Source organism: Oncorhynchus keta, unplaced genomic scaffold (assembly GCF_023373465.1).
Source record: "Oncorhynchus keta strain PuntledgeMale-10-30-2019 unplaced genomic scaffold, Oket_V2 Un_contig_2670_pilon_pilon, whole genome shotgun sequence".
Classification (NCBI taxonomy): Eukaryota; Metazoa; Chordata; class Actinopteri; order Salmoniformes; family Salmonidae; genus Oncorhynchus; species Oncorhynchus keta.
In genome coordinates, this window is record NW_026285126.1 from 72,301 (window position 1) to 97,190 (window position 24,890).

Consider the following 24,890-nt stretch of genomic DNA (forward strand, 5'->3'; position numbering starts at 1 on the left):
AGGGATGACAACATGTTATATTGATAGAGGTGGTAGGGATGACAACATGTTATATTGATAGAGGCAGTAGGGATGACAACATGTTATATTGATAGAGGTGGTAGGGATGACAACATGTTATATTGATAGACAGGGATGACAACATGTTATAGGTGGTAGGGATGACAGGGATGACAACATGTTATATTGATAGAGGTGGTAGGGATGACAACATGTTATATTGATAGAGGTGGTAGGGATGACAACATGTTATATTGATAGAGGTGGTAGGGATGACAACATGTTATATTGATAGAGGGATGACAACAGGTGGTAGGGATGACAACATGTTATATTGATAGAGGTGGTAGGGATGACAACATGTTATATTGATAGAGGTGGTAGGGATGACAACATGTTATATTGATAGAGGTGGTAGGGATGACAACATGTTATATTGATAGAGGTGGTAGGGATGACAACATGTTATATTGATAGAGATGGTAGGGATGACAACATGTTATATTGATAGAGGTGGTAGGGATGACAACATGTTATATTGATAGAGGTGGTAGGGATGACAACATGTTATATTGATAGAGGTGGTAGGGATGACAACATGTTATATTGATAGGGATGACAACAGTTATATTGTGGTAGGGATGACAACATGTTATATTGATAGAGGTGGTAGGGATGACAACATGTTATATTGATAGAGGTGGTAGGGATGACAACATGTTATATTGATAGAGGTGGTAGGGATGACAACATGTTATATTGATAGAGGTGGTAGGGATGACAACATGTTATATTGATAGAGGTGGTAGGGATGACAACATGTTATATTGATAGAGGCAGTAGGGATGACAACATGTTATATTGATAGAGGTGGTAGGGATGACAACATGTTATATTGATAGAGGTGGTAGGGATGACAACATGTTATATTGATAGAGGTGGTAGGGATGACAACATGTTATATTGATAGAGGTGGTAGGGATGACAACATGTTATATTGATAGAGGTGGTAGGGATGACAACATGTTATATTGATAGAGGTGGTAGGGATGACAACATGTTATATTGATAGAGGTGGTAGGGATGACAACATGTTATATTGATAGAGGTGGTAGGGATGACAACATGTTATATTTATTGATAGAGGGATGTTATATTGTAGGGATGACAACATGTTATATTGATAGAGGTGGTAGGGATGACAACATGTTATATTGATAGAGGTGGTTATATTGATAGAGGTGGTAGGGATGACAACATGTTATATTGATAGAGGGATGACAACATGTTATATTGATAGAGGTGGTAGGGATGACAACATGTTATATTGATAGAGGTGGTAGGGATGACAACATGTTATATTGATAGAGGTGGTAGGGATGACAACATGTTATATTGATAGAGGTGGTAGGGATGACAACATGTTATATTGATAGAGGTGGTAGGGATGACAACATGTTATATTGATAGAGATGACAACATGTTATATTGATAGGGATGACAACATGTTATATTGATAGAGGTGGTGGATGACAACATGTTATATTGGATGACATGACAACATGTTATATTGATAGAGGTGGTAGGGATGACAACATGTTATATTGATAGAGGTGGTAGGGATGACAACATGTTATATTGATAGAGGTGGTAGGGATGACAACATGTTATATTGATAGAGGTGGTAGGGATTATATTGATAGAGGTGGTAGGGATGACAACATGTTATAGGTGGTAGGGATGATGTTATATTGATAGAGGTGGTAGGGATGACAACATGTTATATTGATAGAGGTGGTAGGGATGACAACATGTTATATTGATAGAGGTGGTAGGGATGACAACATGTTATATTGATAGAGGTGGTAGGGATGACAACATGTTATATTTATATTGATAGAGGTGGTAGGGATGACAACATGTTATATTGATAGAGGGATGACAACATGTTATATTGATAGAGGTGGTAGGGATGACAACATGTTATATTGATAGAGGTGGTAGGGATGACAACATGTTATATTGATAGAGGTGGTAGGGATGACAACATGTTATATTGATAGAGGTGGTAGGGATGACAACATGTTATATTGATAGAGGACAACATGTTATATTGATAGAGGTGGTAGGGATGACAACATGTTATATTGATAGAGGTGGTAGGGATGACAACATGTTATATTTGATAGGGATGAGTTATATTGTGGTAGGGATGACAACATGTTATATTGATAGAGGTGGTAGGGATGACAACATGTTATATTGATAGAGGTGGTAGGGATGACAACATGTTATATTGATAGAGGTGGTAGGGATGACAACATGTTATATTGATAGAGGTGGTAGGGATGACAACATGTTATATTGATAGAGGTGGTAGGGATGACAACATGTTATATTGATAGAGGTGGTAGGGATGACAACATGTTATATTGATAGAGGTGGTAGGGAGGGATGACAACATGTTATATTGATAGAGGTGGTAGGGATGACAACATGTTATATTGATGTTAGGGATATTGATAGAGGTGGTAGGGATGACAACATGTTATATTGATAGAGGTGGTAGGGATGACAACATGTTATATTGATAGAGGTGGTAGGGATGACAACATGTTATATTGATAGAGGTGGTAGGGATGACAACATGTTATATTGATAGAGGTGGTAGGGATGACAACATGTTATATTGGTAGGGATGACAACATGTTATATTGATGGTAGGGATGACAACATGTTATATTGATAGAGGTGGTAGGGATGACAACATGTTATATTGATAGAGGTGGTAGGGATGACAACATGTTATATTGATAGAGGTGGTAGGGATGACAACATGTTATATGTTATATTGATAGAGGTGGTAGGGATGACAACATGTTATATTGATAGAGGTGGTAGGGATGACAACATGTTATATTGATAGAGGTGGTAGGGATGACAACATGTTATATTGATAGAGGTGGTAGGGATGACAACATGTTATATTGATAGAGGTGGTAGGGATGACAACATGTTATATTGATAGAGGTGGTAGGGATGACAACATGTTATATTGATAGAGGTGGTAGGGATGACAACATGTTATATTGATAGAGGTGGTAGGGATGACAACATGTTATATTGATAGAGGTGGTAGGGATGACAACATGTTATATTGATAGAGGTGGTAGGGATGACAACATGTTATATTGATAGGTGGGATGACAACATGTTATATTGATAGAGGTGGTAGGGATGACAACATGTTATATTGATAGAGGTGGTAGGGATGACAACATGTTATATTGATAGAGGTGGTAGGGATGACAACATGTTATATTGATAGAGGTGGTAGGGATGACAACATGTTATATTGATAGAGGTAGGGATGTAGGGATGACAACATGTTATATTGATAGAGGTGGTAGGGATGACAACATGTTATATTGATAGAGGTGGTAGGGATGACAACATGTTATATTGATAGAGGTGGTAGGGATGACAACATGTTATATTGATAGAGACAACATGTTATATTGATGGTAGATGACAACAGGGATGACAACATGTTATATTGATAGAGGTAGTAGGGATGACAACATGTTATATTGATAGAGGTGGTAGGGATGACAACATGTTATATTGATAGAGGTGGTAGGGATGACAACATGTTATATTGATAGAGGTGGTAGGGATGACAACATGTTATATTGATAGAGGTGGTAGGGATGACAACATGTTATATTGATAGAGGTGGTAGGGATGACAACATGTTATATTGATAGAGGTGGTAGGGATGACAACATGTTATGATTAGGGATGACAACATGTTATATTGAGGTGGTAGGGATGACAACATGTTATATTGATAGTAGGGATGACAACATGTTATATTGATAGAGGTGGTAGGGATGACAACATGTTATATTGATAGAGGTGGTAGGGATGACAACATGTTATATTGATAGAGGTGGTAGGGATGACAACATGTTATATTGATAGAGGTGGTAGGGATGACATGTTATATTATGGATGGTAGGGATGACAACATGTTATATTGGTTATAGTAGGGATGACAACATGTTATATTGATAGAGGTGGTAGGGATGACAACATGTTATATTGATAGAGGTGGTAGGGATGTGGTAGGGATGACAACATGTTATATTGATAGAGGTGGTAGGGATGACAACATGTTATATTGATAGAGGTGGTAGGGATGACAACATGTTATATTGATAGAGGTGGTAGGGATGACAACATGTTATATTGATAGAGGTGGTAGGGATGACAACATGTTATATTGATAGAGGTGGTAGGGATGACAACATGTTATATTGATAGAGGTGGTAGGGATGACAACATGTTATATTGATAGAGGTGGTAGGGATGACAACATGTTATATTGATAGAGGTGGTAGGGATGACAACATGTTATATTGATAGAGGTGGTAGGGATGACAACATGTTATATTGATAGAGGTGGTAGGGATGACAACATGTTAGGGATATTTATAGAGGTGGTAGGGATGACAACATGTTATATTGATAGAGGTGGTAGGGATGACAACATGTTATATTGATAGAGGTGGTAGGGATGACAACATGTTATATTGATAGAGGTGGTAGGGATGACAACATGTTATATTGATAGAGGTGGTAGGGATGACAACATGTTATATTGATAGAGATGTGGTAGGGATGACAACATGTTATATTGATAGAGATGTGGTAGGGATGACAACATGTTATATTGATGAGGTGGTAGGGATGACAACATGTTATATTGGTAGGGATGACAACATGTTATATTGATAGAGGTGGTAGGGATGACAACATGTTATATTGATAGAGGTGGTAGGGATGACAACATGTTATATTGATAGAGGTGGTAGGGATGACAACATGTTATATTGATAGAGGTGGTAGGGATGACAACATGTTATATTGATAGTGGTAGGGATGACAACATGTTATATTGATAGAGGTGGGGATGACAACATGTTATATTGATAGAGGTGGTAGGGATGACAACATGTTATATTGATAGGATGACAACATGTTATATTGGTAGGGATGACAACATGTTATATTGATAGAGGTGGTAGGGATGACAACATGTTATATTGATAGAGGTGGTAGGGATGACAACATGTTATATTGATAGAGGTGGTAGGGATGACAACATGTTATATTGATAGAGGTGGTAGGGATGACAACATGTTATATTGATGACAACATGTTATATTGATGGTAGGGATGACAACATGTTATATTGATAGAGGTGGTAGGGATGACAACATGTTATATTGATAGAGGTGGTAGGGATGACAACATGTTATATTGATAGAGGTGGTAGGGATGACAACATGTTATATTGATAGAGGTGGTAGGGATGACAACATGTTATATTGATAGAGGTGGTAGGGATGACAACATGTTATATTGATAGAGGTGGTAGGGATGACAACATTGTTATATTATAGTGGTAGGGATGACAACATGTTATATTGATAGTGGTAGGGATGACAACATGTTATATTGATAGAGGTGGTAGGGATGACAACATGTTATAGAGGTGAGGGATGACAACATGTTATATTGATAGGTAGGGATGACAACATGTTATATTGATAGAGGTGGTAGGGATGACAACATGTTATATTGATAGAGGTGGTAGGGATGACAACATGTTATATTGATAGAGGTGGTAGGGATGACAACATGTTATATTGAGGTGGTAGGGATGACAATGTTATATTGATAGAGGTGGTAGGGATGACAACATGTTATATTGATAGAGGTGGTAGGGATGACAACATGTTATATTGATAGAGGTGGTAGGGATGACAACATGTTATATTGATAGAGTGGTAGGGATGACAACATGTTATATTGATAGAGGTGGTAGGGATGACAACATGTTATATTGATAGAGGTGGTAGGGATGACAACATGTTATATTGATAGAGGTGGTAGGGATGACAACATGTTATATTGATAGAGGTGGTAGGGATGACAACATGTTATATTGATAGAGGTGGTAGGGATGACAACATGTTATATTGATAGAGGTGGTAGGGATGTGTTATATTGATAGGTGGTAGGGATGACAACATGTTATATTGATAGAGGTGGTAGGGATGACAACATGTTATATTGATAGAGGTGGTAGGGATGACAACATGTTATATTGATAGAGGTGGTAGGGATGACAACATGTTATATTGATAGAGGTGGTAGGGATGACAACATGTTATATTGATAGAGGTGGTAGGGATGACAACATGTTATATTGATAGAGGTGGTAGGGATGACAACATGTTATATTGATAGAGGTGGTAGGGATGACAACATGTTATATTGATAGAGGTGGTAGGGATGACAACATGTTATATTGATAGAGTGGTAGGGATGACAACATGGTAGGGATGACAACATGTTATATTGATAGAGGTGGTAGGGATGACAACATGTTATATTGATAGAGGTGGTAGGGATGACAACATGTTATATTGATAGAGGTGGTAGGGATGACAACATGTTATATTGATAGAGGTGGTAGGGATGACAACATGTTATATTGATAGAGGTGGTAGGATGACAACATGTTATATTGATAGAGGTGACAACATGTAGGGATGACAACATGTTATATTGATAGAGGTGGTAGGGATGACAACATGTTATATTGATAGAGGTGGTAGGGATGACAACATGTTATATTGATAGAGGTGGTAGGGATGACAACATGTTATATTGATAGAGGTGGTAGGGATGACAACATGTTATATTGATAGAGGTGGTAGGGATGACAACATGTTATATTGATAGAGGTAGTAGGGATGACAACATGTTATATTGATAGAGTAGGATGACAACATGTTATATTGATAGAGGTGGTAGGGATGACAACATGTTATATTGATAGGTGGAGGATGGTAGGGATGACAACATGTTATATTGAGGTGGTAGGGATGACAACATGTTATATTGATAGGTGGTAGGGATGACAACATGTTATATTGATAGAGGTGGTAGGGATGACAACATGTTATATTGATAGAGGTGGTAGGGATGACAACATGTTATATTGATAGAGGTGGTAGGGATGACAACATGTTATATTTATATTGTTATATTGATAGAGTGGTAGGGATGACAACATGTTATATATTGATAGGGATGACAACAGGTGGTAGGGATGACAACATGTTATATTGATAGAGGTGGTAGGGATGACAACATGTTATATTGATAGAGGTGGTAGGGATGACAACATGTTATATTGATAGAGGTGGTAGGGATGACAACATGTTATATTGATAGAGGTGGTAGGGATGACAACATGTTATATTGATAGAGGTGGTAGGGATGACAACATGTTATATTGATAGAGGTGGTAGGGATGACAACATGTTATATTGATAGAGGTGGTAGGGATGACAACATGTTATATTGATAGAGGTGGTAGGGATGACAACATGTTATATTGATAGAGGTGGTAGGGATGACAACATGTTATATTGATAGATAGGGATGACAACATGTTATATTGATAGAGGTGGTAGGGATGACAACATGTTATATTGATAGAGGTGGTAGGGATGACAACATGTTATATTGATGATAGGGATGACAACATGTTATATTGTGGTAGGGATGACAACATGTTATATTGATAGATGACAACATGTTATATTGATAGAGTGGTAGGGATGACAGTAGTGGTAGGGATGACAACATGTTATATTGATAGAGGTGGTAGGGATGACAACATGTTATATTGATAGAGGTGGTAGGGATGACAACATGTTATATTGATAGAGGTGGTAGGGATGACAACATGTTATATTGATAGAGGTGGTAGGGATGACAACATGTTATATTGATAGGTGGTAGGGATGACAACATGTTATATTGATAGAGGTGGTAGGGATGACAACATGTTATATTGATAGAGGTGGTAGGGATGACAACATGTTATATTGATAGAGGTGGTAGGGATGACAACATGTTATATTGATAGAGGTGGTAGGGATGACAACATGTTATATTGATAGGGATGACAACATGTGGTAGGGATGACAACATGTTATATTGATAGAGGTGGTAGGGATGACAACATGTTATATTGATAGAGGTGGTAGGGATGACAACATGTTATATTGATAGAGGTGGTAGGGATGACAACATGTTATATTGATAGAGGTGGTAGGGATGACAACATGTTATATTGATAGAGGTGGTAGGGATGACAACATGTTATATTGATAGGGATGACAACATGTTATATTGATAGTAGGGATGACAACATGTTATATTGATAGAGGGATGACAACATGTTATATTGATAGAGGTGGTAGGGATGACAACATGTTATATTGATAGAGGTGGTAGGGATGACAACATGTTATATTGATAGAGGTGGTAGGGATGACAACATGTTATATTGATAGAGGTGGTAGGGATGACAACATGTTATATTGATAGAGGTGGTAGGGATGACAACATGTTATATTGATAGAGGTGGTAGGGATGACAACATGTTATATTGATAGAGGTGGTAGGGATGACAACATGTTATATTGATAGAGGTGGTAGGGATGACAACATGTTATATTGATAGAGGTGGTAGGGATGACAACATGTTATATTGATAGAGGTGGTAGGATGACAACATGTTATATTGATAGAGGTGGTAGGGATGACAACATGTTATATTGATAGAGTGGTAGGGATGACAACATGTTATATTGTAGGGATGACAACATGTTATATTGATAGAGGTGGTAGGGATGACAACATGTTATATTGATAGAGGTGGTAGGGATGACAACATGTTATATTGATAGAGGTGGTAGGGATGACAACATGTTATATTGATAGAGGTGGTAGGGATGACAACATGTTATATTGATAGAGGTGGTAGGGATGACAACATGTTATATTGATAGAGGTGGTAGGGATGACAACATGTTATATTGATAGGATGACAACATGTTATATTGATAGAGGAGGGATGTGGTAGGGTGGTAGGGATGACAACATGTTATATTGATAGAGGTGGTAGGGATGACAACATGTTATATTGATAGAGGTGGTAGGGATGACAACATGTTATATTGATAGAGGTGGTAGGGATGACAACATGTTATATGATGATAGGGATGACAACATGTTATATTGTGGTAGGGATGACAACATGTTATATTGATAGAGGTGGTAGGGATGACAACATGTTATATTGATAGAGGTGGTAGGGATGACAACATGTTATATTGATAGAGGTGGTAGGGATGACAACATGTTATATGATGATAGGGATGACAACATGTTATATTGATAGAGGTGGTAGGGATGACAACATGTTATATAGGGATGACAACATGTTATATTGATAGAGGTGGTAGGGATGACAACATGTTATATTGATAGAGTGGTAGGGATGACAACATGTTATATTGATAGAGGTGGTAGGGATGACAACATGTTATATTGATAGAGGGATGACAACATGTTATATTGATAGAGGTGGGATGACAACATGTTATATTGATAGAGGTGGTAGGGATGACAACATGTTATATTGATAGAGGTGGTAGGGATGACAACATGTTATATTGATAGAGGTGGTAGGGATGACAACATGTTATATTGATAGAGGTGGTAGGGATGACAACATGTTATATTGATAGAGGTGGTAGGGATGACAACATGTTATATTGATAGAGGTGGTAGGGATGACAACATGTTATATTGATAGAGGTGGTAGGGATGACAACATGTTATATTATATAGAGGTAGGATGACAACATGTTATAGGGATGACAACATGTTATATTGATAGAGGTGGTAGGGATGACAACATGTTATATTGATAGATAGGATGACAACATGTTATATTGATAGAGGTGGTAGGGATGACAACATGTTATATTGATAGAGTGGTAGGATGACAACATGTTATATTGATAGAGGTGGTAGGGATGACAACATGTTATATTGATAGAGGTGGTAGGGATGACAACATGTTATATTGATAGAGGTGGTAGGGATGACAACATGTTATATTGATAGAGGTGGTAGGGATGACAACATGTTATATTGATAGAGGTGGTAGGGATGACAACATGTTATATTGATAGAGATGGTAGGGATGACAACATGTTATATTGATAGAGGTGGTAGGGATGACAACATGTTATATTGATAGAGGTGGTAGGGATGACAACATGTTATATTGATAGAGGTGGTAGGGATGACAACATGTTATATTGATAGAGGTGGTAGGGATGACAACATGTTATATTGATAGAGGTGGTAGGGATGACAACATGTTATATTGATAGAGGTGGTAGGGATGACAACATGTTATATTGATAGAGGTGGTAGGGATGACAACATGTTATATTGATAGAGGTGGTAGGGATGACAACATGTTATATTGATAGAGGTGGGATGACAACATGTTATATTGATAGAGTAGGGATGACAACATGTTATATTGATAGGTGGTAGGATGACAACATGTTATATTGATAGAGGTGGTAGGGATGACAACATGTTATATTGATAGAGGTGGTAGGGATGACAACATGTTATATTGATAGGGATGACAACATGTTATATTGATAGAGGTGGTAGGGATGACAACATGTTATATTGATAGAGGTGGTAGGGATGACAACATGTTATATTGATAGAGGTATATTGTAGGGATGACAACATGTTATATTGATAGAGTAGGGATGGTTATATTGATAGGGATGACAACATGTTATATTGATAGAGGTGGTAGGGATGACAACATGTTATATTGATAGAGGTGGTAGGGATGACAACATGTTATATTGATGGTAGGGATGACAACATGTTATATTGATAGAGGTGGTAGGGATGACAACATGTTATATTGATAGAGGTGGTAGGGATGACAACATGTTATATTGATAGAGTGGTAGGGATGACAACATGTTATATTGATAGAGGTGGTAGGGATGACAACATGTTATATTGATAGAGGTGGTAGGGATGACAACATGTTATATTGATAGAGTGGTAGGGATGACAACATGTTATATTGATAGAGGTGATGTAGGGATGACAACATGTTATATTGATAGAGGTGGTAGGGATGACAACATGTTATATTGATAGAGGTGGTAGGGATGACAACATGTTATATTGATAGAGGTGGTAGGGATGACAACATGTTATATTGATAGAGGTGGTAGGGATGACAACATGTTATATTGATATAGGATGACAACATGATGATAGAGGTGGTAGGGATGACAACATGTTATATTGATAGAGGTGGTAGGGATGACAACATGTTATATTGATAGAGGTGGTAGGGATGACAACATGTTATATTGATAGAGGTGGTAGGGATGACAACATGTTATATTGATAGAGGTGGTAGGGATGACAACATGTTATATTGATAGAGGTGGTAGGGATGACAACATGTTATATTGATAGAGGTGGTAGGGATGACAACATGTTATATTGATAGAGTAGGGATGACAACATGTTATATTGATAGTAGGGATGACAACATGTTATATTGATAGAGGTGGTAGGGATGACAACATGTTATATTGATAGAGGTGGTAGGGATGACAACATGTTATATTGATAGAGGTGGTAGGGATGACAACATGTTATATTGATAGAGGTGGTAGGGATGACAACATGTTATATTGATAGAGGTGGTAGGGATGACAACATGTAGGGATGACAACATGTTATATTGATAGAGGTGGTAGGGATGACAACATGTTATATTGATAGAGGTGGTAGGATGACAACATGTTATATTGATAGAGGTGGTAGGGATGTTATATTGATAGAGGATGATGACAACATGTTATATTGATAGAGGTGGTAGGGATGACAACATGTTATATTGATAGAGGTGGTAGGGATGACAACATGTTATATTGATAGAGGTGGTAGGGATGACAACATGTTATATTGATAGAGGTGGTAGGGATGACAACATGTTATATTGATAGAGGTGGTAGGGATGACAACATGTTATATTGATAGAGGTGGTAGGGATGATGACAACATGTTATATTGATAGAGGTGGTAGGGATGACAACATGTTATATTGATAGAGGTGGTAGGGATGACAACATGTTATATTGATAGAGGTGGTAGGGATGACAACATGTTATATTGATAGAGGTGGTAGGGATGACAACATGTTATATTGATAGAGGTGGTAGGGATGACAACATGTTATATTGATAGAGGTGGTAGGGATGACAACAGTTATATTGATAGAGGGATGACAACATGTTATATTGATAGAGGTGGTAGGGATGACAACATGTTATATTGATAGAGGTGGTAGGGATGACAACATGTTATATTGATAGAGGTGGTAGGGATGACAACATGTTATATTGATGATAGGGATGACAACATGTTATATTGATAGAGGTAGGGATGACAACATGTTATATTGATAGAGGTGGTAGGGATGACAACATGTTATATTGATAGAGGTGGTAGGGATGACAACATGTTATATTGATAGAGGTGGTAGGGATGACAACATGTTATATTGATGTTATGATTGTTATATTGATAGAGGTGGTAGGGATGACAACATGTTATATTGAGGTGGTAGGGATGACAACATGTTATATTGATAGAGGTAGGGATGACAACATGTTATATTGATAGAGGTGGTAGGGATGACAACATGTTATATTGATAGAGGTGGTAGGGATGACAACATGTTATATTGATAGAGGTGGTAGGGATGACAACATGTTATATTGATAGAGGTGGTAGGGATGACAACATGTTATATTGATAGAGGTTAGGGATGACAACATGTTATATTGAGGTGGTAGGGATGACAACATGTTATTGATATTGTTATATTGATAGAGGTGGTAGGGATGACAACATGTTATATTGATAGAGGTGGTAGGGATGACAACATGTTATATTGATAGAGGTGGTAGGGATGACAACATGTTATATTGATAGAGGTGGTAGGGATGACAACATGTTATATTGATAGAGGTGGTAGGGATGACAACATGTTATATTGATAGAGGTGGTAGGGATGACAACATGTTATATTGATAGAGTGGTATGACAACATGTTATATTGATAGAGGTGGTAGGGATGACAACATGTTATATTGATAGAGGTGGTAGGGATGACAACATGTTATATTGATAGTGGAGGGATGACAACATGTTATATTGATAGGGATGACAACATGTTATATTGATAGAGGTGGTAGGGATGACAACATGTTATATTGATAGAGGCAGTAGGGATGACAACATGTTATATTGATAGAGGTGGTAGGGATGACAACATGTTATATTGATAGAGGTGGTAGGGATGACAACATGTTATATTGATAGAGGTGGTAGGGATGACAACATGTTATATTGATAGTAGGGATGACAACATGTTATATTGATAGAGGTGGTAGGGATGACAACATGTTATATTGATAGAGGTGGTAGGGATGACAACATGTTATATTGATAGAGGTGGTAGGGATGACAACATGTTATATTGATAGAGGTGGTAGGGATGACAACATGTTATATTGATAGAGGTGGTAGGGATGACAACATGTTATATTGATAGAGGTGGTAGGGATGACAACATGTTTATATTGTTATAGAGGTGGTAGGGATGACAACATGTTATATTGATAGAGGTGGTAGGGATGACAACATGTTATATTGATAGAGGTGGTAGGGATGACAACATGTTATATTGATAGAGTGGTAGGGATGACAACATGTTATATTGATAGAGGTGGTAGGGATGACAACATGTTATATTGATAGAGGTGGTAGGGATGACAACATGTTATATTGATAGGGATGACAACATGTTATATTGGTAGGGATGACAACATGTTATATTGATAGAGGTGGTAGGGATGACAACATGTTATATTGATAGAGGTGGTAGGGATGACAACATGTTATATATTGGTAGGGATGACAACATGTTATATTGATAGAGGTGGTAGGGATGACAACATGTTATATTGATAGAGGTGGTAGGGATGACAACATGTTATATTGATAGAGGTGGATGACAACATGTTAGGGATGACAACATGTTATATTGATGATAGGGATGACAACATGTTATATTGATAGAGGTGGTAGGGATGACAACATGTTATATTGATAGAGGTGGTAGGGATGACAACATGTTATATTGATAGGGATGACAACATGTTATATTGATAGAGGGTGGTGTTATATTGATAGAGGTGGTAGGGATGACAACATGTTATATTGATAGAGGTGGTAGGGATGACAACATGTTATATTGATAGAGGTGGTAGGGATGACAACATGTTATATTGATAGAGGTGGTAGGGATGACAACATGTTATATTGATAGAGGTGGTAGGGATGACAACATGTTATATTGATAGAGGTGGTAGGGATGACAACATGTTATATTGATAGAGGTGGTAGGGATGACAACATGTTATATTGATAGAGGTAGGGATGACAACATGTTATATTGATAGAGGTGGTAGGGATGACAACATGTTATATTGATAGATGTTATATTGATGGTAGGGATGACAACATGTTATATTGATAGAGGTGGTAGGGATGACAACATGTTATATTGATAGAGGTGGTAGGGATGACAACATGTTATATTGATAGAGGTGGTAGGGATGACAACATGTTATATTGATAGAGGTGGTAGGGATGACAACATGTTATATTGATAGAGGTGGTAGAGATGACAACATGTTATATTGTAGGATGACAACATGTTATATTGATAGAGGTGGTAGGGATGACAACATGTTATATTGATAGAGGTGGTAGGGATGACAACATGTTATATTGATAGAGGTGGTAGGGATGACAACATGTTATATTGATAGAGGTGGTAGGGATGACAACATGTTATATTGATAGAGGTGGTAGGGATGACAACATGTTATATTGATAGAGGTGGTAGGGATGACAACATGTTATATTGATAGAGGTGGTAGGGATGACAACATGTTATATTGATAGAGGTGGTAGGGATGACAACATGTTATATTGATAGAGGTGGTAGGGATGACAACATGTTATATTGATAGAGGTGGTAGGGATGACAACATGTTATATTGATAGAGGTGGTAGGGATGACAACATGTTATATTGATAGAGGTGGTAGGGATGACAACATGTTATATTGATAGAGGTGGTAGGGATGACAACATGTTATATTGATAGTGGTAGGGATGACAACATGTTATATTGATAGAGGTGGTATTGTTATATTGAGGTGGTAGGGATGACAACATGTTATATTGATGGTAGGGATGACAACATGTTATATTGATAGAGGTGGTAGGGATGACAACATGTTATATTGATAGTAGGGATGACAACATGTAGGGATGACAACATGTTATATTATATTGATAGTTATAGGTGGTAGGGATGACAACATGTTATATTGATGGATGACAACATGTTATATTGATGGTAGGGATGACAACATGTTATATTGATAGATAGAGGATGACAACATGTTATATTGATAGAGGTGGTAGGGATGACAACATGTTATATTAGGGATGACAACAGTTATATTGATAGAGGTGGTAGGGATGACAACATGTTATATTATATTGATAGATAGGTGGTAGGGATGACAACATGTTATATTGATAGAGGTGGTAGGGATGACAACATGTTATATTGATAGAGGTGGTAGGGATGACAACATGTTATATTGATAGAGGTGGTAGGGATGACAACATGTTATATTGATAGAGGTGGTAGGGATGACAACATGTTATATTGATAGAGGTGGTAGGGATGACAACATGTTATATTGATAGAGGTGGTAGGGATGACAACATGTTATATTGATAGAGGTGGTAGGGATGACAACATGTTATATTGATAGAGGTGGTAGGGATGACAACATGTTATATTGATAGAGGATGACAACATGTTATATTGGTGGTAGGGATGACAACATGTTATATTGATAGAGGTGGTAGGGATGACAACATGTTATATTGATAGAGGTGGTAGGGATGACAACATGTTATATTGATAGAGGTGGTAGGGATGACAACATGTTATATTGATAGAGGTGGTAGGGATGACAACATGTTATATTGATAGAGGTGGTAGGGATGACAACATGTTATATTGATAGAGGTGGTAGGGATGACAACATGTTATATTGATGTGGTAGGGATGACAACATGTTATATTGATAGAGGTGGTAGGGATGACAACATGTTATATTGATAGAGGTGGTAGGGATGACAACATGTTATATTGATAGGTGGAGATGACAACATGTTATATTGATGGAGGTGGTAGGGATGACAACATGTTATATTGATAGAGGTGGTAGGGATGACAACATGTTATATTGATAGAGGTGGTAGGGATGACAACATGTTATATTGATAGAGGTGGTAGGGATGACAACATGTTATATTGATAGAGGTGGTAGGGATGACAACATGTTATATTGATAGAGGTGGTAGGGATGACAACATGTTATATTGATAGAGGTGGTAGGGATGACAACATGTTATATTGATAGAGGTGGTAGGGATGACAACATGTTATATTGATAGAGGTGGTAGGGATGACAACATGTTATATTGATAGAGGTGGTAGGGATGACAACATGTTATATTGATAGGGATGACAACATGTTATATTGATAGAGGTGGTAGGGATGACAACATGTTATATTGATAGAGGTGGTAGGGATGACAACATGTTATATTGATAGAGGTGGTAGGGATGACAACATGTTATATTGATAGAGACAACATGTTATATTGATAGAGGTGGTAGGGATGACAACATGTTATATTGATAGAGGTGGTAGGGATGACAACATGTTATATTGATAGAGGTGGTAGGGATGACAACATGTTATATTGATAGAGGTGGTAGGGATGACAACATGTTATATTGATAGAGGTGGTAGGGATGACAACATGTTATTATATTGACAACATGTTATATTGAGAGGTGGTAGGGATGACAACATGTTATATTGATAGAGGTGGTAGGGATGACAACATGTTATATTGATAGAGGTGGTAGGGATGACAACATGTTATATTGATAGAGGTGGTAGGGATGACAACATGTTATATTGATAGAGGTGGTAGGGATGACAACATGTTATATTGATAGAGGTGGTAGGGATGACAACATGTTATATTGATAGAGGTGGTAGGGATGACAACATGTTATATTGATAGAGGTGGTAGGGATGACAACATGTTATATTGATAGTGGTAGGGATGACAACATGTTATATTGATAGAGGTGGTAGGGATGACAACATGTTATATTGATAGAGGTGGTAGGGATGACAAGGGATGACAACATGTTATATTGATAGAGGCAGTAGGGATGACAACATGTTATATTATAGGGATGACAACATGTTATATTGATGGTAGGGATGACAACATGTTATATTGATAGAGGTGGTAGGGATGACAACATGTTATATTGATAGAGGTGGTAGGGATGACAACATGTTATATTGATAGAGGTGGTAGGGATGACAACATGTTATATTGATAGAGGTGGTAGGGATGACAACATGTTATATTGATAGAGGTGGTAGGGATGACAACATGTTATATTGATAGAGGTGGTAGGGATGACAACATGTTATATTGATAGAGGTGGTAGGGATGACAACATGTTATATTGATGGAGGTGGTAGGGATGACAACATGTTATATTGATAGAGGTGGTAGGGATGACAACATGTTATATTGATAGAGGTGGTAGGGATGACAACATGTTATATTGATAGAGGTGGTAGGGATGACAACATGTTATATTGATAGAGGTGGTAGGGATGACAACATGTTATATTGATAGAGGTGGTAGGGATGACAACATGTTATATTGATAGAGGTGGTAGATGGATTGATAGAGGTGGTAGGGATGACAACATGTTATATTGATAGAGGTGGTAGGGATGACAACATGTTATATTGATAGGTGGTAGGGATGACAACATGTTATATTGATAGAGGTGGTAGGGATGACAACATGTTATATTGATAGAGGTGGTAGGGATGACAACATGTTATATTGATAGAGGTGGTAGGGATGACAACATGTTATATTGATAGAGGTGGTAGGGATGACAACATGTTATATTGATAGATGGTAGGGATGACAACATGTTATATTGATAGAGGTGGTAGGGATGACAACATGTTATATTGATAGAGGTGGTAGGGATGACAACATGTTATATTTAGATAGATGACAACATGTTATATTGATGGTAGGGATGACAACATGTTATATTGATAGAGGTGGTAGGGATGACAACATGTTATATTGATAGAGGTGGTAGGGATGACAACATGTTATATTGATAGGTGGTAGGGATGACAACATGTTATATTGATAGTAGGGATGACAACATGTTATATTGATAGAGGTGGTAGGGATGACAACATGTTATATTGATAGAGGTGGTAGGGATGACAACATGTTATATTGATAGATAGGATGACAACATGTTATATTGATAGAGGTGGTAGGGATGACAACATGTTATATTGATAGAGGCGGTAGGGATGACAACATGTTATATTGATAGAGGTGGTAGGGATGACAACATGTTATATTGATAGAGGTGGTAGGGATGACAACATGTTATATTGATAGAGGTGGTAGGGATGACAACATGTTATATTGATAGAGGTGGTAGGGATGACAACATGTTATATTGATAGAGGTGGTAGGGATGACAACATGTTATATTGATAGAGGTGGTAGGGATGACAACATGTTATATTGATAGAGGTGGTAGGGATGACAACATGTTATATTGATAGAGGTGGTAGGGATGACAACATGTTATATTGATAGAGGTGGTAGGGATGACAACATGTTATATTGATAGAGGTGGTAGGGATGACAACATGTTATATTGATAGAGGTGGTAGGGATGACAACATGTTATATTGATAGAGTGGTAGGGATGACAACATGTTATATTGATAGAGGTGGTAGGGATGACAACATGTTATATTGATAGAGGTGGTAGGGATGACAACATGTTATATTGATAGAGGTGGTAGGGATGACAACATGTTATATTGATAGAGGTGGTAGGGATGACAACATGTTATATTGATAGAGGTGGTAGGGATGACAACATGTTATATTGATAGAGGTGGTAGGGATGACAACATGTTATATTGATAGAGGTGGTAGGGATGACAACATGTTATATTGATAGAGGTGGTAGGGATGACAACATGTTATATTGATAGAGGTGGTAGGGATGACAACATGTTATATTGATAGAGGTGGTAGGGATGACAACATGATGACAACATGTTATATTGATAGAGGTGGTAGGGATGACAACATGTTATATTGATAGAGGTGGTAGGGATGACAACATGTTATATTGATAGAGGTGGTAGGGATGACAACATGTTATATTGATAGAGGTGGTAGGGATGACAACATGTTATATTGATAGTGGTAGGGATGACAACATGTTATATTGATAGGGATGGGATGACAACATGTTATATTGATAGAGGTGGTAGGGATGACAACATGTTATATTGATAGAGGTGGTAGGGATGACAACATGTTATATTGATAGAGGTGGTAGGGATGACAACATGTTATATTGATAGGTTAGGGATGACAACATGTTATATTGATAGAGGTGGTAGGGATGACAACATGTTATATTGATAGAGGTGGTAGGGATGACAACATGTTATATTGATAGAGGTGGTAGGGATGACAACATGTTATATTGATAGAGGTGGTAGGGATGACAACATGTTATATTGATAGAGGTGGTAGGGATGACAACATGTTATATTGATAGAGGTGGTAGGGATGACAACATGTTATATTGATAGATGGTGGTAGGGATGACAACATGTTATATTGATAGAGGATGACAACATGTTATATTGATAGTGGTAGGGATGACAACATGTTATATTATATTGATGACAACATGTTATATTGATAGAGGTGGTAGGGATGACAACATGTTATATTGATAGAGGTGGTAGGGATGACAACATGTTATATTGAGGTGGTAGGGATGACAACATGTTATATTGATGGTAGGGATGACAACATGTTATATTGATAGAGGTGACAACATGTTATATTGTAGGGATGACAACATGTTATATTGATAGAGGTGGTAGGGATGACAACATGTTATATTGATAGAGGTGGTAGGGATGACAACATGTTATATTGATAGAGGTGGTAGGGATGACAACATGTTATATTATAGGTGGTAGGGATGACAACATGTTATATTGATAGAGGTGTAGGGATGACAACATGTTATATTGGATGACAACATGTTATATTGATAGAGGTGGTAGGGATGACAACATGTTATATTGATAGAGGTGGTAGGGATGACAACATGTTATATTGATAGAGGTGGTAGGGATGACAACATGTTATATTGATAGAGGTGGTAGGGATGACAACATGTTATATTGACAACATGTTATATTGAGAGGTGGTAGGGATGACAACATGTTATATTGATAGAGGTGGTAGGGATGACAAACATAGGGTTATATTGATAGAGGTGGTAGGGATGACAACATGTTATATTGATAGAGGTGGTAGGGATGACAACATGTTATATTGATAGAGGTAGGATGACAACATGGTGGTAGGGATGACAACATGTTATATTGATAGAGGTGGTAGGGATGACAACATGTTATATTGATAGAGGTGGTAGGGATGACAACATGTTATATTGATAGAGGTGGTAGGGATGACAACATGTTATATTGATAGAGGTGGTAGGGATGACAACATGTTATATTGATAGAGGTGGTAGGGATGACAACATGTTATATTGATAGAGTGGTAGGGATGACAACATGTTATATTGATAGAGGTGGTAGGGATGACAACATGTTATATTGATAGAGGTGGTAGGGATGACAACATGTTATATTGATAGAGGTGGTAGGGATGACAACATGTTATATTGATAGAGGTGGTAGGGATGACAACATGTTATATTGATAGAGGTGGTAGGGATGACAACATGTTATATTGATAGAGGTGGTAGGGATGACAACATGTTATATTGATAGAGGTGGTAGGGATGACAACATGTTATATTGATAGAGGTGGTAGGGATGACAACATGTTATATTGATAGAGGTGGTAGGGATGACAACATGTTATATTGATAGAGGTGGTAGGGATGACAACATGTTATATTGATAGAGGTGGTAGGGATGACAACATGTTATATTGATAGAGGTGGTAGGGATGACAACATGTTATATTGATAGAGGTGGTAGGGATGACAACATGTTATATTGATAGAGGCAGTAGGGATGACAACATGTTATATTGATAGAGGTGGTAGGGATGACAACATGTTATATTGATAGAGGTGGTAGGGATGACAACATGTTATATTGATAGAGGTGGTAGGGATGACAACATGTTATATTGATAGAGTAGGGATGACAACATGTTATATTGATAGGGATGACAACATGTTATATTGATAGGATGACAACATGTTATATTGGTAGGGATGACAACATGTTATATTGATAGAGGTGGTAGGGATGACAACATGTTATATTGATAGAGGTGGTAGGGATGACAACATGTTATATTGATAGAGGTGGTAGGGATGACAACATGTTATATTGATAGGGATGATGTTATATTGATAGAGGTGGTAGGGATGACAACATGTTATATTGATAGAGGTGGTAGGGATGACAACATGTTATATTGATAGAGGTGGTAGGGATGACAACATGTTATATTGATAGAGGTGGTAGGGATATGTTATATTGATAGAGGTGGTAGGGATGACAACATGTTATATTGATAGGGATGACAACATGTTATATTGATAGAGGTGGTAGGGATGACAACATGTTATATTGATAGAGGTGGTAGGGATGACAACATGTTATATTGAGGTGGTAGGGATGACAACATGTTATATTGATAGAGGTGGGGATGACAACATGTTATATTGATAGAGGTGGTAGGGATGACAACATGTTATATTGATAGAGGTGGTAGGGATGACAACATGTTATATTGATAGAGGTGGTAGGGATGACAACATGTTATATTGATAGAGGTGGTAGGGATGACAACATGTTATATTGATAGAGGTGGTAGGGATGACAACATGTTATATTGATAGAGGTGGTAGGGATGACAACATGTTATATTGATAGAGGTGGTAGGGATGACAACATGTTATATTGATAGAGGTGGTAGGGATGACAACATGTTATATTGATAGAGGTGGTAGGGATGACAACATGTTATATTGATAGAGGTGGTAGGGATGACAACATGTTATATTTGATAGATGACAACATGTTATATTGATAGAGGGGATGACAACATGTTATATTGATAGAGGTGGTAGGGATGACAACATGTTATATTGATAGAGGTGGTAGGGATGACAACATGTTATATTGATAGAGGTGGTAGGGATGACAACATGTTATATTTGATGGAGGGATGACAACATGTTATATTAGGGATAGGGATGACAACATGTTATATTGATAGAGGTGGTAGGGATGACAACATGTTATATTGATAGAGGTGGTAGGGATGACAACATGTTATATTGGATGGTACAACATGTTATATTGATAGACTCTAACCACTAGGGATGACGACCCATGTTATCTCTAACCACTAGGCTACCTGGGATGACAACATGTTAACCACTAGGCTACCTGGATGACAACATGTTATATTGACAAGGTCTAACCACTAGGCTACCTGCCCCCTACACTCTAACCACTAGGCTACCTGTTATATTGATAGAGGTGGTAGGGATGACAACATGTTATCTGAACCACTAGGCTAGGGATGACAACATGTTAACCACTAGGCTACCTGGTAGGGATGACACATGTTATACCACTAGGCTACCTGATGACAACATCTAACCACTAGGCTACCTGCCGATGACAACACTCTAACCACTAGGCTACCTGCCGCCCTACACTCTAACCACTAGAGGCTAGGGATGACAACATGTTACCCTACACTCTAACCACTAGGCTACCTGCCGACTGACAACATCTAACCACTAGGCTTCCTGCCGACCCTACTCTCTAACCACTAGGCTACCTGCCGACCCTACAATCTAACCACTAGGCTACCTGCTGACCCTACACTCTACCCACTAGGCTACCTGCCGCCCTTACACTCAAACCACTAGGCTACCTGCCGACCCTACGCTCTAACCACTAGGCTACCTGCCCCCCTACACTCTAACCACTAGGCTACCTGCCGACCCTACACTCTAACCACTAGGCTACCTGCCGACCCTACACTCTAACCACTAGGCTACCTGCCCCCTACACTCTAACCACTAGGCTACCTGCCGACCCTACACTCTAACCACTAGGCTACCTGCTGACCCTACACTCTAACCACTAGGCTTCCTGCCGACCCTACACTCTAACCACTAGGCTACCTGCTGACCCTACACTCTAACCACTAGGCTACCTGCCGACCCTACACTCTAACCACTAGGCTACCTGCCGACCCTACACTCTAACCACTAGGCTACCTGCCGACCCTACACTCTAACCACTGGGCTACCTGCTGGCGCTCCACATTAGCTTTAATTAGATATGATATTATGACTCAAACTGTCAAGGAATAAAGTCTATCTGTCTCTACAACATCCAGAAAGTTCTTAACCACATCATTAATAGTCTCCAATTAGATGGGATTCTTCATTCTAATTTTGATTAAACTATCAATGAAAAACCTTTATCTGTCTCGACAGCATCTGGGGAGTCCTTAATCAGGTCATAATCACAGCATAATTACAGCACATGACTCATACATAATGATATGACTGTGTCAGGCTAGACAGCTGTACTCATGAAGTCATCTCGCTGTGGGCTACAGTATATCTGTGGAAAGAGCAGAGACTGAACAGTGTCTTTGTCATGTTGCATAATGGAGTCTGATGAGCTCATCCTTGTTTCAGTGATATGAATCATATTATAAACCGGGTGGTTCGAGCCCTGAATGCTTATTGTCTGAAAGCCATGGTATATTAGACCATATACCACGGGTATGAGAAACATGTACCTGTTTACTGTACTCATTTCCTGGGTAACCAGTTTAATATAGCTACAAGGCACCTCGGTGGTTTGTGATACATGGCCAATATACCACAGCTAAGGGGCAGTATCCAGGCAGTCCGCATTGCGTTGCGGTTAAGAACAGCCCTTAGCCATGGTATGTTGGCCACCCCCCCGGGCCTTACTGCTTCATTATAGTACATTAAATAAACAATGCTGAACTGAATACAACACAGAGTTGAATCTTTCATTCAAAGATTAGTGTTTGACTGTTGATGTTGGTTTGGACCCCAGAGGATAACCCAGAGTCGGGATTATTTCAGGGAACCACAATTAGAAAGGGGGAAAAACCCTCTTTATACAAAGTGTGAAATTGATTAACCTTCATTTATTTGCATATTGACAGAAAACAATATAACCGAATAATAGCGAAAGCCTATTTCTGTTAACCAGAATAAATTATCATCAATTAGAGACATGTAGGACACGTGATGTAGGATGTTTGTAACTGTGAATTTGCATAATTGAAGTTGCTGAGACTGAGAGAAAGGCTTTTAACTATCAACCACAATCTACTTAATCCATCATGAAGAGGAGGTCACTTGGTGTTCATCATGGAATAATATTATAAGTAGATGAAGCACCTTGTAAGTATCATGCTCATTCTCCAAAACATGTAGCTTAACCACAGTTAAACGTGTGGGGTCACGAATACCCTGACACCAAACCCTGATA

At 38.1% G+C, this 24,890-nt stretch overlaps 1 protein-coding gene and 1 long non-coding RNA gene across 10 annotated transcripts in view; one reads left to right on the forward strand and one right to left on the reverse strand.

The window, feature by feature from the left end:
* The window catches only part of LOC127922678 (uncharacterized), a gene marked incomplete at its 3' end in the record, with an annotated part of 101,504 nt that overhangs the window by 71,920 nt on the left and 4,694 nt on the right, over positions 1-24,890 (reverse strand). The gene's annotated exons all lie outside the window — the stretch shown is intronic.
* On the forward strand, positions 669-21,509 carry LOC127922676 (uncharacterized). Of its 9 annotated transcripts, none has more exons than XR_008111899.1 (3): positions 669-904; positions 13,253-13,320; positions 21,316-21,509. It is a non-coding gene; the product is annotated as an uncharacterized LOC127922676 (long non-coding RNA). The 9 variants fall into 9 exon arrangements; XR_008111905.1 differs by having other exon boundaries at positions 21,350-21,509; XR_008111898.1 differs by having other exon boundaries at positions 669-870.